The sequence below is a fragment of the Nuphar pumila genome, chromosome 17 (genome assembly GCF_984573655.1).
Source record: "Nuphar pumila chromosome 17, dmNupPumi1.hap1.1, whole genome shotgun sequence".
Classification (NCBI taxonomy): Eukaryota; Viridiplantae; Streptophyta; class Magnoliopsida; order Nymphaeales; family Nymphaeaceae; genus Nuphar; species Nuphar pumila.
Window position 1 is genome coordinate 49860082 of NC_143265.1, and position 16196 is coordinate 49876277.

The following is a 16196-nucleotide window of genomic DNA, read 5'->3' on the forward strand; positions in this document are numbered from 1 at the left end:
ATCTGGATTCGGTTTGAGCTACTGAAGTACTGATGTCTGATTGAATGGTTGGATCCGATGTTAATGATTAGCTATTTTCTTAGATATTACTTAGTAGGTAGATTGCTTAGTGTGTCGATAATAGGTTACTGAGTTGATTGATTGATTCTTTGATATTAAAAATAGTTGTTAGTTGCTTTGAAATTACATTAAGTAATTAGGCTTAATTAGTGATTTGTCATGAGGTTTAACATAGTTAATAGTATTACTTAGTGTTTGATGCTGTTAGTAGTGATTTAAAGTAGGTAGTAGTTACCTTGCATATCGTAGCATTAACATTGTATTACTTGTCATTTAGCATTTAGTAATCATTTTCATTCAAACTTGTCATCGCATGTCTTTCACATCATCTTTCCTTGTTTTAGTATTGAATTATCATAAACTGTGTTTAGTATAATTTTTCCTTCTATTTCTTGTACTGCTTGTGTTTGTTTGATTTGTGCAGAATATCACAGGAGTGAAGCTGAAACGAATACGTGACACAAGGAAGCACAAGAGTAAAAGATTTTTGCTTTTATTTTTTTAGAATTTGGAATTTAATTGGGTTTGTAAATATTGCACTTTACGCCCTCTGCGAAGGGTATTCATTTGTTGTAATAGATAGTTGTTTTTATTTTTTTTGGAACATTTTACATTTTAATAATTCGGCAATAAAGAATAGTTTAGATTTGTGTGTTTGAATACGAAATATTCTCCTTCCCTGAGTTCGACCCGGTCTCATCCACTAGTGAGAACCGGTTTTTATTATTTGATGTCTGGTTTTCACATGTTTACATATAAAAATCTTTTCAAAATTACAACGATTTAAAAGAAGACATCAAATTTTTGGCGCCGTTGCCGGGGAACGGCGTAATATAAGTATTCACTTTATTGCCTAGTGTTTGTTTGCATTTAGGTTTAGAACCACGTATGTGCATATCGTAGAGACGAGCTTACTTTTCTGCACAGCCCACCTACTAGGATTCCCTTAGAGGTGACTGTGTACGATTGGTACCATACACATAGATTTCATATTTCTTTGCATAATCTCTGTTATGTGTAATTGCGTGGTGTTTGTTTAGTTTTTCGTTGTTTTAGTTTACTCGCTGTGTGGTTTGTGTGGTTTGGCCGCTAGCGCGTTAGTTATGTAGAAAACCCAAAATTAGGACGGGTGCTACACCGGTCTACTTCAAGGTGTATGCACAGGCAACGATCACTCGACCCGAGCTAATTGAGTCCCGAGTTTCTTGTTAGGAGAACTCCTCATCTTATCACCATGGCCAAAAATCGGTCATTATTCCGTACCCTTAAGGAGTACTTCATGCCCACCATATACACTCCCACCTCCTGCATCACGAGACCTGATGTAGGAGCCAATCAATTTGAAATAAAGGCCAGTATCATTCAAATGCTACCATCCTTTCATGGCCTTAGCAACGAAGACCCATATAGTCATATTGATGATTTTTTGGAGATCTGCTCGACAGTGCGGATAAACAACTTTGAAGATGACGCATTGAGGTTGACGTTGTTTCCGTTCTCTCTCAAATATAAAGCTAAACATTGGCTAAAGGCCCTCGATATGGTTCAGATTACCACTTGGGAAAGAATGCATCGCGAGTTCCTTAAAAAGTACTTCCCAATTGGTAAGACGAATCAGTTTCGTAAAGCCATAATCAGTTTCTCGCAGATTGAGGGAGAACAATTCTACGAGACTTGGGAGAGGATGAAAGATCTTCTCCGCAAGTGTCTCCACCACCAGGTGCCTCGTTGGCAACTGGTGCAGTATTTTTACGATGGCCTGACCGAGAAGGACAGGCAAATAGTGGATTCGTCATGTGGGGGCACTTATATGCTAAAAAGTGAGGATGAAGCGTGGTCGCATTTTGAGACATTGAGCGAAAATTCTATGCACCATGCGATAACTTCACGGTTTGATAGGGCTGCACCTGCACAGGATAGTACTAAGAAGACATGTATTTTTGAAATAGGGATAAACCTTGAGTTGAGCAACAAGGTATACCAACTGTCCTAGAAATTAGATCAGTTTTTGTTGGGTCCCTCTCCTGCCATGCAGGTGTGCGCGTTGTGTGCGAGTCCTGCACACCATATTTTTCAGTGCCCAGTTGTGCCACAGTACCCTGAGTTTGTCCAAGAGCAAGCTCAGATGGCTCAAAACTTTGTTAGGCCCGCACCCAATCCATTTTCTAACACTTATAACCCGGGTTGGCGAAACCATCTTAATTTTTCATGGCGCAACTCACAGATCCAACCCCCTAAACCTTCTCAGAGTCAACCCAGTCAAGGCGGTTATGCGCCTGGATTTCAGAGATCCAGTTATCCCCCAGCCCAACCTGTTTATACTCATCCCCAGTCTCATGAGCCTTCGCATAGTCAGTCCTTCAAGGACAAGATGCTACAAGCATTTTCTGATATTAAAGCGAATTTGAGCTCGCATAATCAGTCTATTGCAAAATTAGAGACTCAAATGGGGCAGCTCGCCGAGGCGCTTAGCAGGCGAAGTGAGGAGACATTGCCTAGCCAGCCTATTGTCAACCCTAAGGGAAAGGAACCCATGCGTAGCTTGCATATGACCAATGCACATAAAGAGCAAGCTCAAGTAGTAACCCTTAGGAGTGGGAAGCAGTACCAAGCGAGGGAGGCTGCAAAAGAAAGAGATAAGATAAGTGAGAAGCAGTCTGTCCCTAAGGTTTTACCTCAGGAAAGCGAGAAGGTTCTTCCATTTGAGCCTTCACCATCCTACATTCCTAAAGCCCCCTTTCCTGAGGCGTTAGAGAGACCGAGAGCATTAGGTAAGTCTGGAGTGAACATGCAAGAGATGCTTGAGATATTTAAGCACGTTCAGATAAACCTCCCCTTACTAGATGCCATCCAACAGGTCCCTGCATATGCAAAGTTCCTCAAAGAACTTTGTACGCAGAAAAGGAAGTCGATGTCCCATGTGCAGAAAAAGATTTATTTAACTGGGCAGGTGAGCGCAATATTGCAACATCAAACCCCACCTAAGCTCAAGGACCCAGGGACTCCTATCATCTCATGTGTCATAGGAAGCATCACTGTTGGGCATGCATTGCTCGACCTTGCGGCAAGTGTTAACATCTTGCCGGGTTTCTTTTATGACCAATTTGGATTGAAAGAGATGAAACCTAAACCTATGACTCTTCAGCTTGCAGATAGATCTATCAAGGTCCCAAGAGGGATACTTGAAGATGTTTTAGTCAAGGTGGAGGATTGTTATTTCCCTGTCGACTTCGTGATATTAGATATGGAGGGAGTTGATAGCCCACAGCAGACTCCTATTATTCTCGGTCGCCCCTTCCTAGCTACCGCCAACGCGTGCATTAATTTTCGCACTGGTGCGATGGATGTGTCATTCGGAAATGGGAAGATGCGGCTGAACATTTTTCGTGCTGCTATGGGGCCTGCTGTTGAGGAGGCTTCTTTCGAGGTTGATGTCATTCAAGACCTCGTAGAAGCAGAATATGCTTGGTTATTGAGTGGTCCACTTCTTGAGGAGGATAAGGAATCACTAGAAGAGGATCACCTAGAATTACTTGAGAATCAGATAGGTGATTTGAATTGGATCGGGCACTTCGAGCCATTCAGAGGTAGACGGGATGGAAACACAGTGCGTAGTGTCACATATGACACTCTTTTCTATATAGAGCCCGGTTGAGCGATACTTCATGTCCATTGATCTCATGGACGATGGAGGATTTTTTTAGGGATTTGTCTGGCTGGGGACGTGAAACTTAGCGCTTTGTGGGAGGCAACCCATATCTTGTATATTATTAGATTTACTTAGAATTTATAGATTTTATTTTGTTTTTACTTTTTTGTTTTATTCATGAGTTTTTCATGTTATTTTTGTTTCTTTCTATGAGTTTTATGTTTTGTCATGTATACATTGCATTCATTACATTCATAGAACGTGCATTTTTAATTCATGTCAGGTTATTCTACTCTTTTCCCTCATTTATTTCCTCTCATGTGCATTCACTTAGTTTCATATAAGCATGGGGGAGTGCCACTAGGACAATGTCATTTAAGCATGAGGGAGGGTGTAGTTTGCACACCTTGATATTTCTGTTTACATTCTTGCACATGTTTACACATCTCTCATGAAAAATAGATTTTTAAAGAAAAAGTTTGAACTTATATGAATGTTATTTCAAATCTGATGTTTTTAGAGGATTTTTTAAGCCCCACGAAAAATTTTTCTGACATAGATCTAAAAATTATGGTTGTTTATGCGGATTTCGAAGAAATAATGATAGATACATGTTAGAATTTATTTTGAATTGGAAATATGAATATGCACAGTTGTATTTTTGAAAAACTAAGCAAATGAACAAAAGCGTAAAAATGAGCTCAAAAGAGAAAAAAGAAGCATGCATTAGGTTGTTTGGATAATTTCACAATCCTTAGTAGATGGAACTTAGATGTAAGTTGAAACTTTTAATTCCATTTTGAAAAGGAGAGTGGAAAACTTCGTGATCCTAAGTAGCTGAGAACAGATACAAGTTGAAATGTTTGACTCTCATGTTATAAAGGTGAATGAAGGAAGTCACTTTTATGTCTTAGTTGATATCTTTTGGTATGTATTGAAAAAGTATAGAAGATGTTGACATTGCACAAGGCATAGAAGCAGACCACACGCAAGCTATAAGAGAAAAATAAGTGCGCAAAAAGAAAAAGCGTGAAAAGAAAAAAAAAGAGAGAAAAGAGCTTAAAAAGAAAGAAAAAGTTCAGTGCTTAGAAGTGATTGAGAAAACCTGTGCAGAAAACATATGAGTGAGGATAAGTAAATAATAATTTGTTTTTTATTGGATTTTCTAAGAATAAAACATAAATAATTGTGATATTTAGAAAAGTGAAAGAAATTCTTTTTCTGTGGTGGTATATAAAAGACTCTAGATTTTTTTTTTGTAACACGAAATATTTGTGAAAACAAAGTCTTTAATTATCTACTGCTTATGAGGATGTGTAATATTATGCATACATGACAGAGATGTTTGTGGGTAGCATCACTGCAAACCCTCACGAGACCTTACTCGTCCACTGGGGTAACCCAGGGGTTGAAAGGGCTTGTTGCATGAGCTAAATGCAACCGTGATTCCTACGAAAGTGAGTTAGATGATAGTTTGATTTCTTGCATTTTTCTAGTTTGCTCGAGGACTAGCAAAACATAAGCATGGGGGTATTTGATCATGCATATAATTCAGGGTTAATTAACATTAAAATATGCATGATTTTATAAAATAATGTTTTAAAAACCCAATTTTATGTTAGTTTTCGAGTAAATGTGCTAAAATGATTTAAAAATAGAAAATGCATGAAAATAGTTTTATTTTACATTTTTATGCATATTTTAGTTTTTGTTATAGTCATAGTAGTTAGTTTTAGTTCTCATTAAAAATAAAAATAAAAAAAATAAAAAAAAAATATAGAGAAAATAGTTTTATATTCATTTTTAAGTGTTTGTTTTTTTTTAGAAAAGAAGAAAAAAAATTTAAATATCAATATAAATAGTTAGAATAGTTTTATTTTGAGTTTCTTTAATAAATAAGTTTTGTTTTAACTTTTGAAAATTTTCAAATAATAACAAACCGGTTTACACGGTTTGGGTTTCTTTGAAAAACTGAAAAAAATAATAAGCAAACCGGCTTGAACCGGTTTGCATTGTTTTTAAACTGGAAAAAAATTCTGTTTCAAACCGGTTCCAGCCAGTTTGGGGTTTTTAAAACCCACGATGAAAAAAAAAATCAATCGTCTCCCATGTACGCCTGAAATCGGTTCCCCTTTCCCCTCTTTCCCTCTCTTCCCTCTCTTCTCACCTGAACAAAAATTTTACAGAAACCCTACCATTATCCGGCGAGGGTGTTGCGGCATCCACTGGAGGGGTCGGTCGGCCTGGACAGCACCACCACCAGAGAGGTCGGTTGCGTCTCCTGACACGGCTTCAAACAGCAGGCCCGAGCTCGGGGGAGGGGAATCCAAGGGTTAGAGAGAGAAGAGAGGGAGAGAGAGAGAGAATGGGACAGCGAGAGAGAGAGAGGTTCGGGGTCCCCTCTTTGTAGGAGGGTGGCCACCCGAAAAGGAAGGAGTTCCTCCTCCCGGCGGCTGCGGTGTGCTCCCCCACCTCCCATCTCCTTAGGTGTTAGGGTTCGGCTGAACCCTAACACCCGTTATCTCAGGGGAGAGGGTTTCCCCTCTCAAAATTTTTTTTTTTTATCGGGCAACCCATATCGGGTTGCCCCCCTTATTAACCCCTCTTTTCATTTAACAGGGTGTGGGTCGGGTCCGGGTCTGAACCACAACCCGCGATGCCGAATCCGATTGCGGTTTGGATCTGGGTCGCGTGGATAGCAGTGGATCCAGGAGTTGGATCCACTTGGGTCCAATAGTGGTTTTTTAAAAAAAAAATTTATTATTACTTATTTATTTATATAGTATTACTAAAATACTCAAATATGCACCTTTTTCTTTTGGATCCAATAACGGATCCCAGGCCCAAATCCACATAATTCTTTAAGTTTTAGTGTAAAATTTGTGGTTGTTACATCCTTTCCTCCTGAAAAAAAAAATTCGTCCTCGAAATTTACCTGTCGGTGTTTACTCGAACAGCTCGGGGTATTTTTCTCGCATATTAGCCTCTGGTTCCCACGTGCTTTCATCGATGCCATGGTGTTGCCATCTCACCTTAACGAGAGGAATGGTCTTTGATCTCAAGACTCGCTCACTTCGTTCCAATATCTCCACTGGTTTTTCTTCCATTGTTAGGTCTTCCCTTATATCTACGTCCTCATATTGGATGACATGCGACGGATCTTGAAGATATTTTCTTAACATAGATACATGGAATATGTTATGTATCTGAGCATACTGAGGAGGTAGGGCTATACGATAGGCTGTTTCTCCAACCCGTTCCAAAATCTCAAAAGGTCCGACATATCTGGGACTCAATTTTCCTTTCTTACCAAAACGAAACACACTTTTGGTGGGTGATACTTTCACAAAGACCCTATCCCCCACATCAAAAGTGAGTTCCCTACGCCTTTGATCTGCATAACTCTTTTGTCGACTCTGGGCTGTGAGCAGTCTATCTCTTATCATCTTGATCTGTTGGGTGTAATGTTGTAACACGATTGGTGATTCTATCGATCGTTCTCCAATTTCGTCCCAATACATCGGCGATCTACAGGGTCTTCCGTACAGGGCTTCGAAAGGAGCCATGCCGATACTTGCATGGTAATTATTATTGTAGGCATATTCGGCTAAAACAACATGCTTGTCCCACTCACCTTTCCAATCCAGCATACATGCTCGCAGCATATCTTCTAGCGTCTGGATAGTCCTCTTTGTTTGTCCGTCAGTCTAGGGATGAAAAGCGGTACTCAGCTTCAGTTTCGTACCCAAGGCCTGTTGCAACTGACCCCAAAACCGAGAAGTAAATCGAGGATCCCGATCTGATATAATAGAGACTGGTACTCCATGCAGTCGAACAACCTCTCTGATGTATAAGTCTGCTAAGCTCTCGAGAGATTGATTTATTCGTATGGGTAGAAAGTGAGCCGATTTAGTCAGTCGATCTACTATTACCCATATAGCGTCATGTTGTTTCCGTGTTTTGGGCAAACCCACCTGTTATCATCGCAAAATTTTACTTTTGCAAATCAAACAGACCTTTAAAAAAGTTTTTGAAAATAACTCGCCTCCGTTTTTAAAATGCGGGAAAATTCCGTAGAATGGGACTCGCCTGTCGGTACGAGGTTCAACCGTTCCTGCCACCTTTAACAGGGGTAATTGAACCAAGGATCAATCTTATGCTCTACTCTATTCAACTTGTCTAAATCATATTCTAATTTCTAAATGCACATAGAATCGGGCATGTGCTATGAATTTTCAGAAAATGCACATTTTGAAAAACATGATGTTTGCTTTGAAATACTTAGAAATACTAAGAAAATGTAAATCTTGGAAATGATATCACATGGAAAATCGTGAATTAGGACTTGGAAAATATTTCTGAGAAAAGTAAAAATCGATTTCTAGGGAAATCTTGAGATTTTATGAAAATCAATTATGAGAGAACTTGGTTTTTCTGAATTCCAACTTTGAACTTGAAAATATAACTTGAATTTTCGAATTTTGAATTTTGAGAAACACTTGAAACATACTTTAAGATTTTCATATTCTGAGAAAATCGATTTCTCCCTATGACTTAGAAAATTTTGAGAAAATGAAATTCTTTGAATTGAAATTTGAATTGGCAAATGCATGAAATGGATGAATATGGATTTGAGGAATTGAGAAATACTTTTTTGTATTTTTGAGAAATGCAGTGCATTTTTGAAGTTAGCCTAAGAGTGTAGGCTGAATGTGGCTAATGTGAAGATCATAAATCTAGGTATCATTCATATTCTGACTATGGCCATAAATACAAATTCCACCAAGTTTATAAACTTCATAGAAGCTGGTGCATGTGCCATTCGTGTAGACCATGGTGAATTTGTAAAAATATGCATGAATCATCATCCATCACACATTAAAATTATAAAAAATAAACTATATGCAATGCAACCTAAGCTAAGCAGGAAATGTAAATTCTTATTCCAAAGTTTAATTTAGTTTACATCACTATTGAAATTTAAATACATGAAAAATAAAGTCTTCAATGTACCTGCAAAACTAGAAAACTTGGTTAATGAATATATGTTGGATTTTCTAGATTTATCCAACAATATCAAGAAATTGTTGGATTTTGCTAGTTATAAGCCTTTTTGCCATGATTCCCTTAAATCAAAATGATAAAGTATGAAACAAAATTGAATAAATAAGGAAGATAAGATATGAAATTTTGAAATTGGGGTCAAAATGACCAGAATACCCCTAATAACAAGACTATGGCCTTGAAATTAGGTTTTTTAGAAAGATATTTTGATAAAATGCAAGTTTTGAAATTTGAATGGAATAAACTAAGCTAAATATGATATGACATGCTTAAAAATATGAAAATTAGGGTTAGGGATTTCGAAATTTAGGTCAAATGACCAAATTGCCCTGATAGCAAGACTATGGCCTTGAAATCAGGGTTTTTAGAAAGAGATTTTGGTAAAAACTTAGGTTTTATGACTAAATGAAATCAAATGAGCACAAAATTAAACCTAAAGTATCCTAAGATGCTTATGAACATAATAAAACCCTAAAACCATCTGCTTATACACAAAAATCCATTAATATCACAAATTTTGTGATTTTTGCAGTGTTTTTGGATCTTTCAGGAACCCGGTTTTGCAATTTGCTTGATTCAGCCATCAAATGGATTCCAAAATCCATAAAAATTGGTAGCTGCACTTTTTATAGCCCTAATGTCGAATTGGAATTATAAAAATAATTTTTTGACATTAAATTAATCCGAAAATTGCATTAAACCCTAAAAATATGCTATTTTTGACTTAATTCACCAACCAGTCTCAGTCCAAGACCTGAACCAGGGGTCAAATCTCCATGGAAATTTATGAAATTTTACAGAGACTAACTAAGAAGAAAAACAGAGATTTCCCAATTTACAGATCGAAAAAATCATCTCCGGTTAGGGAGAAACCTTTCCGGCAATCTGAGCTAAAATATATCACTTTTAACAGGGATTAAAACGGCTACTTCAGATTGAAAATATAGACATAAAAAGCAATTCTAAACAAAAATCTCTGACATTTTAGTGGTGAATAGTAGACAGAAAAATAACAATACTCACTTTTTACAGATCATGAATTGGATCTGTGGTTTGGGATTTATGACTAACACAAGTTTGATTAGGATTTTGGTAAACCCTAACGAGTTTTAAATTTAAAAACAGATTCTCTAAAAGGGGAAAAATATTAAACAGTGATAAAAAAAATCCGAACATTTCACAGCCGACAGATCTGTTCAATGTGAATCCATAGCACTTTACAGATCTAAAATCGGATATAAGATGAGAGAAATATCATCACAGCAAGTTACCTTTTTGATTTTAACCACGATTTTAAAGCTTTAAAAACCCGATTTGATGTCTGATTTTTTTTTACAGAGTTCCCGAGATCCAAAATCTCTGATTTTTCTACAACAACTCAATAACTCATGCATGCATCACATATAAAAAAATCAGAAATAAACAATGAGTTCTTCAATCCGAAATAACATTATCTTTACTGTTCTAAACCTAAAACACACAGAAATTTAAGAAACTTGAAAAACCATGCATTAACTAATGTAAATAAATAAAATAAACCATAAAACAGTAAATAAAAATTATTTCTATGCTATAGAACGTAAAACAAACATGAATAAACCATGAAAATAAATTAAAAACAGGGAATCAATGGCTGAAATTTGATATCAACTTTAAAACATAGATTTAACCCATTAAAAGGGTAAATCATGTATTTTATAGGTTAATAATGTAAAGAATCATATTAAAATCAATTCTAATGGATTAAAATCCCTGTAAATCATCCAAAACAGGGTTAGATCACCTTCTTGGACCGTTCTTGCTGGTTCTTGATAGTTCTTGAGGTGAAACCATGGTTGATCTTCCATAAGGAGGGGTGTCCAAGCCTAAATCTAGGTTTAAAGCATTAAAAAAAAGCATTAAATAAAATAAGAAAAGTGAAGAAGTTCATACCTTGGAGTTGCAGCAATGGAGGAAGGGCTGGAGAGGAGAGAGAAGCTCCAAGATTTGCTCCCAAGGTGGCTGGAAAAATCGTCCCCCCTATGGGGGCCTTTTATAACCATTTTTTAGGTTTTAAAAATTAGCAATTTTGAAATTTTTGGACTTCTAAAGGGGGGGGCGATTTTGGGGTGGAGTTACCTAACTACCCCTAGTCTAAATTATCCTAAATAATGCCTAATTAACCCCTAGATAATCCTAAAAAATCCCCAAATGTGGTGCCACTTGGCATTTTCTCACATTTGGTTTTTAAAACTCCTTTAAAAACCTTTAAAAATACTAGTTTTAAAAACTAACTTTCAAAAATGAGTTTTTCAAAATGGTTTTGACTCTTCTAAACCTCTAACACTAACCAAGACATCAACTAACCCTAGTCTAGCCCTGACTGACTCGAATATGGCACCACCCCGAGTGGGCCCTACTTGAGTTTTTCAAAAAAAACGATTTTAAAACTTGAAATTGAAGGAGTTTTCAAAAGGATCTTCAAAAGTAATCTTAAAGTTAGGATTTTTGAAATGGCATAAGGTTCTAACTGAGTTAGAATTCCTCTGGATATGGTGCCAACTGAGCGGGCCTACATCGAATTTTAAACATTTTTGAAATAAACACTGAAAATGGCTTTGAAAAGGGGTTAAAATTGACATTTGAAATTCAAGATCTTTGAAAATAGGGTCTCAAGCGAACTGAAACTCCGGGTTAGAGTCCTGAACTCTTAGGACTCTGAGATTTTAGATTTTAAAAGCCAAATGAAAGAATTTTCAAAAGATTTTATCAAGAAATGATGAAATAAGTTAGAAAACACAGTCAGGGTTAAACTCCAAACTCGACCAAACTCTAAAATAGAGTCCTGAACTAACTAGACTCTGTAAAATGACCTAAATTTTGAAAATAATCGAAAAGACTGAAAATGGAAGTAAAACAGACTTAAAAACAGACTTCTGACTGGATTAGGACTTTGAGACAAAGTCCTGATCGGACTGAAACTTTCAAAAATTTGAGAAATTTGATTAATAGAGGAATTCAGAAGCGATACCACCTCAATGGGTCTCATCTGTGAATTGAAATCGATTAAAATTTGAATTTGAATTGAATCCAGATTGTTTCCTTGAGAAAATATTTCGAAATATAACGTCCTGGGGTTGAAAAATGACAGAGTATTGAATAAAAACCCAGGTTTTGAAATTGATTTTGAAATAAAGCTTTAAAATTCAAATCTAGATTGAATTTTTTGAAAACAGGAGTGTTGGATCTCGAAAATGAGATGGGATGTCATACAATGCTATGCAGAATACGTGCAATGACATGCAATGATCTGTAATGACTTATGAAATGGACAAACACTGGATGAAGGTAAAAATTTGGGGTGTTTACAGATGCCCCTCTTTGCTGCTAAGCCGGTTGAAAGCCGAGCTTAGTGGCAAAGAAAACACACCAAATTTGGACTATAAAAATGCCCCAGTTAGATTAATCTTACTGGGTATGAAAAAATTAGTTCAAATGATGATGATAGATATGAAATGAAGAATAAGGAGAAAATTTTATTTCAAAAAGAAGTGAGATTCAGGTTTTGCCCTTAACCTGGATGGGACAAGAAATACCTCGTATGGAACGAAGCTCAGGCTTAACCCTTAACCTGAAAGGGGATGATAAATGAAATACCTCATCAGAATGAGGCTCAGGTTTAACCCCTTGACCTGAAAGGGGACGATACCTCGTGGAAAAATGAGGCTCAGGCTTAACCCTTAACATGAAAGGGGACGATATACGGAATCCTCAAATGAAGAAACCATGATGGGACCTTCGAGTTCTGCACAATAAATCTGAGAGGGGTTTGCAAAAGGAAGAAAGGGGGTTCCTTAAAGCTTGAAAAGGGATTGATCTTGGACGTCTCATTGCTAAGACTGAATGGCTTTTAAGACAGATGACCTTTTGCAGAAAATTCAGGTTTAACCCTTAACCTGAACGGGAACTGTCTATGGTGGGACAGTGGGGAGCACAGGGAAGTGTGCGAATCTGAGAGCCCAGGCACTCAGATCAAAACAAGAAGGGAAGGATCTTGGACAACTCCCATCATCCGATCCTAAAAGGGATAACAACAACGCCTGGATACATCAAAATAAACATCAAGTTCTCACTTCATGTCAGGATAACTTAAAAGATTGCCAATAAGATAAAAAAAAATATATTATAATTGATTCAAGAATGATAAGCACATATATATATGAATAATATTCCCTCTTGTCTACCTGAAGTATTACCTCTGACTGGACTTAACTCCGTAGAATCAAGATTCGAATTCGAATATCATTGCCATTGACTTTCTCTCAAGGAAGCTATTAATTTCCTTGATATGGGCGGAAAAGAATACATTCTTGATATTACAAGAGCTATTGGTGAAAGAATATTGATAAAAGAATTTCGCAAAATTAAAGAAGATTCTTGATAGATTCGGCAGTCTGATATCCTGGGATTCTCTTCTCATGATGATCTTTCTGCACTCTCTTTTTGACAGAATTGGAGCTCTCTTGGATTTTTCGAGAATTACATCATCCTTCATTTTGGAGATGTCCTGACTTGTCTCTCTCTTTTTTTTTTTTGGAAGGGTATGTCACAAACTCCTTCATCTCAGAGATGTTCCGATCCTTCTTCTCTCTCAGGGATTATATTGACGGTTATTAACTCTTTGGTTGGAAGTCTCTTGATGATAGCGGAAATTAAATATCTTTTAGGGTTTGTCGGTAGATCCATCACACTCGCCTTCATCTCGACGGTGATTTGGACTTTCCCTGGAAGGATCCGTCACAAACTCCGTCATCTTGGAGATTATCCAAATCTTCTTTGGCCCCGGGGATCGACTCGTCTAATTCGCCTTCATCTTGACGACAGTTGAGAGATCCCTTTTGCAGATATTTAATTGCAGCTTAGGTGATGGAGGAGATGTAGAGATGGTATGGATTTTTTTGTTTGTGTCACCCAGGATATTTCAACTGCTTTTATTTTCTAAGAATGGTCTTTAAAAATGCGCCATTGACTGCGATCAATATCAATCATTCATGGCTTTGTAACAACATTGAATTTTTTTTGCTGGCCATATCGCAGATTTATTCTTCATCCTTTTGGTTGGCCAATAGAAAGATTTTGAATTTTGAATCCTTTTTCGCAAAAGTTTTGTCACTTCGGAAGTAATACTGAAGGTATTCAGAGGTATAATTTTATGCGATAAAGATTTTGAAATCAACAACTATTTTTTTTTGTATGGCAAATTGGCAAAATATTCTTGGAATCCTTGGTGAAGGAAATCATTTGAGATCTATATGACACATCCGTGGCTAGATTCTCCTCTCCTTTCCCCAAAGGAGAGACTCAGGCTTGACCCTTACCTGAACGGGTAACAAAAGATACTCCTCTCTTCCCTGAAGAGGAGGTGTTTGCAAAACGAACTTTCGAAGAGAAATAGAGTTTTCGTCAAAACTCCCTATTTCTAGGCTTCTCTTATGGAAAGGGGCTGCTAACAGAGATTGAAAGGATATCATAGAGGAACGAGTCCATCACACTCTCCCTGGAAAAAGGGTCCTCGACGACGGGGGTGGCCTAATAAAAGACATTTAAGGTTACAAGGAGGACGAGCTTCCGTCGAAACTCTCCCTAGAAAAAGGGTTCCTTGTGTTACAACAAAGATTATTTTGCAAACTGTTCGTGAATCACAAGTCCCTTCAAACTCTCCCTAGAAAAAGGGGTTCAACGAACGAACAATAAAGACATGCGAAAATAAACGAGCTCCCTCGAACTCTCCCTAGAAAAAGGATCCCTCGCAAGAGAGATACTTGGCGATTGATTTTGATAGCTTTTGATAACTCAAAGAACTGCTTGATAACACGAATGACTAGAGGTCTTGACAAAATCGGCAACCCAAATGTCAGATTAACAGAATGGAACGACCCAAGAGTCTGATACAGATTGTTTGGTTCGCAGGTCTAAAGATTGAGCCTGAACCTCAATGTGAGAGTTATGTTGCGACCAGTATGAAGACCGAACTTTGACAAAGTACCAATACGAGCACTGTATTTTAAAAGATTACCAGTACGAGCACTGGATTTTTAAAGGATACCAGTACGAGCACTGGACTTTAAAAGGCTACCAGTACGAGCACTGGATTTTAAAAAGTTATCAGTACGAGCACTGAATTTTAAAAGACTACCATTATGAGCACTGTATTTTAAAAGATTACCAGTACGAGCACTGGATTTTTAAAGGATACCAGTACGAGCACTGGACTTTAAAAGGTTACCAGTACGAGCACTGGATTTTAAAAGGTTATCAGTATGAGCACTGAATTTTAAAAGATTACCGGTACGGGCACTGGGTTTTCAAAAGATTACCAGTACGGGCACTGGTTTTTAAAAGATTACCAGTACAAGCACTAGGTTTTGAAGGGTCATCAATTGGCGATGACTTGGAGGACTTGCCGGGGTCTCAGGATTTATCCCTTATCCTGAATGGAAAATTCAATGTAAATTGACGCAGATGAATGCGTGCAAATGCAAATGGATGCAACTGAGTGCACATGCGTGCAAAATGAGAGATTTATTAGATCCTGCTTGCACACAAATTGTTTTGGATAAAAGGCAACTTTACCAAGAATGCCCCAGTATATTCTGGGGAAGAGGGGTATTTTGACCAAAGAATAATTGATCATTTATTGAGGAGAATTTTTGAAGAATACAAAAGATAGAATAGAGATTTTCTAGGTATAGAATTTCTTCAGATGTCGAGCATTAATGGGGTCGGATAGTTCTACCCCGTCTGCATTAATCAGACGATATGAATTACGGGGCAACGCTTCTTTCACCACGTAGGGACCTTCCCAGTTTGGTGACCATTTGCCACGTGGACGATGCTTGAGATGAGCCGTTGATCTAAGGACCAAGTCATTAACTTGGAATTTCCTTTCGATGACTGACTTGGCATATTGCCTTGCTATCCTCTGACGATAAGACTGAGCGTGTTCTGCTGCTTTGAGTCTTTTTTCATCGAGTAAATCTAACTGTACCAATCTCTGTTGTTGATACTGATCGAGTGGTAGCTCTAAAAGAGATGCGAACTTAAGGGCGGGTTTCTGAACATGAAGAGGTAACACCACCTCAGTCCCATAAACAAGTTCTGAAGGAGTCACATTGGTTGGGGTTCGAATGGTAGTTCGATATGCCCAAAGTGCATCATGAATTTTCTCGTGCCAATCACGACCCGTCTCAACGGTTCTTTCCAAGATGCGAATCAAACTTTTGTTGGTTGCTTCTGCCTGACCATTTCCTTGTGGATAATAAGGAGCTGAAAAATGATGATGAATTCTAAATTTTGAACAAAAGATCTTCATTCTCTCATTCTTGAAATGAGTACCATTATTTGACACGATGTCGTGTGGTATACCGAAACGACAAAGAATGTT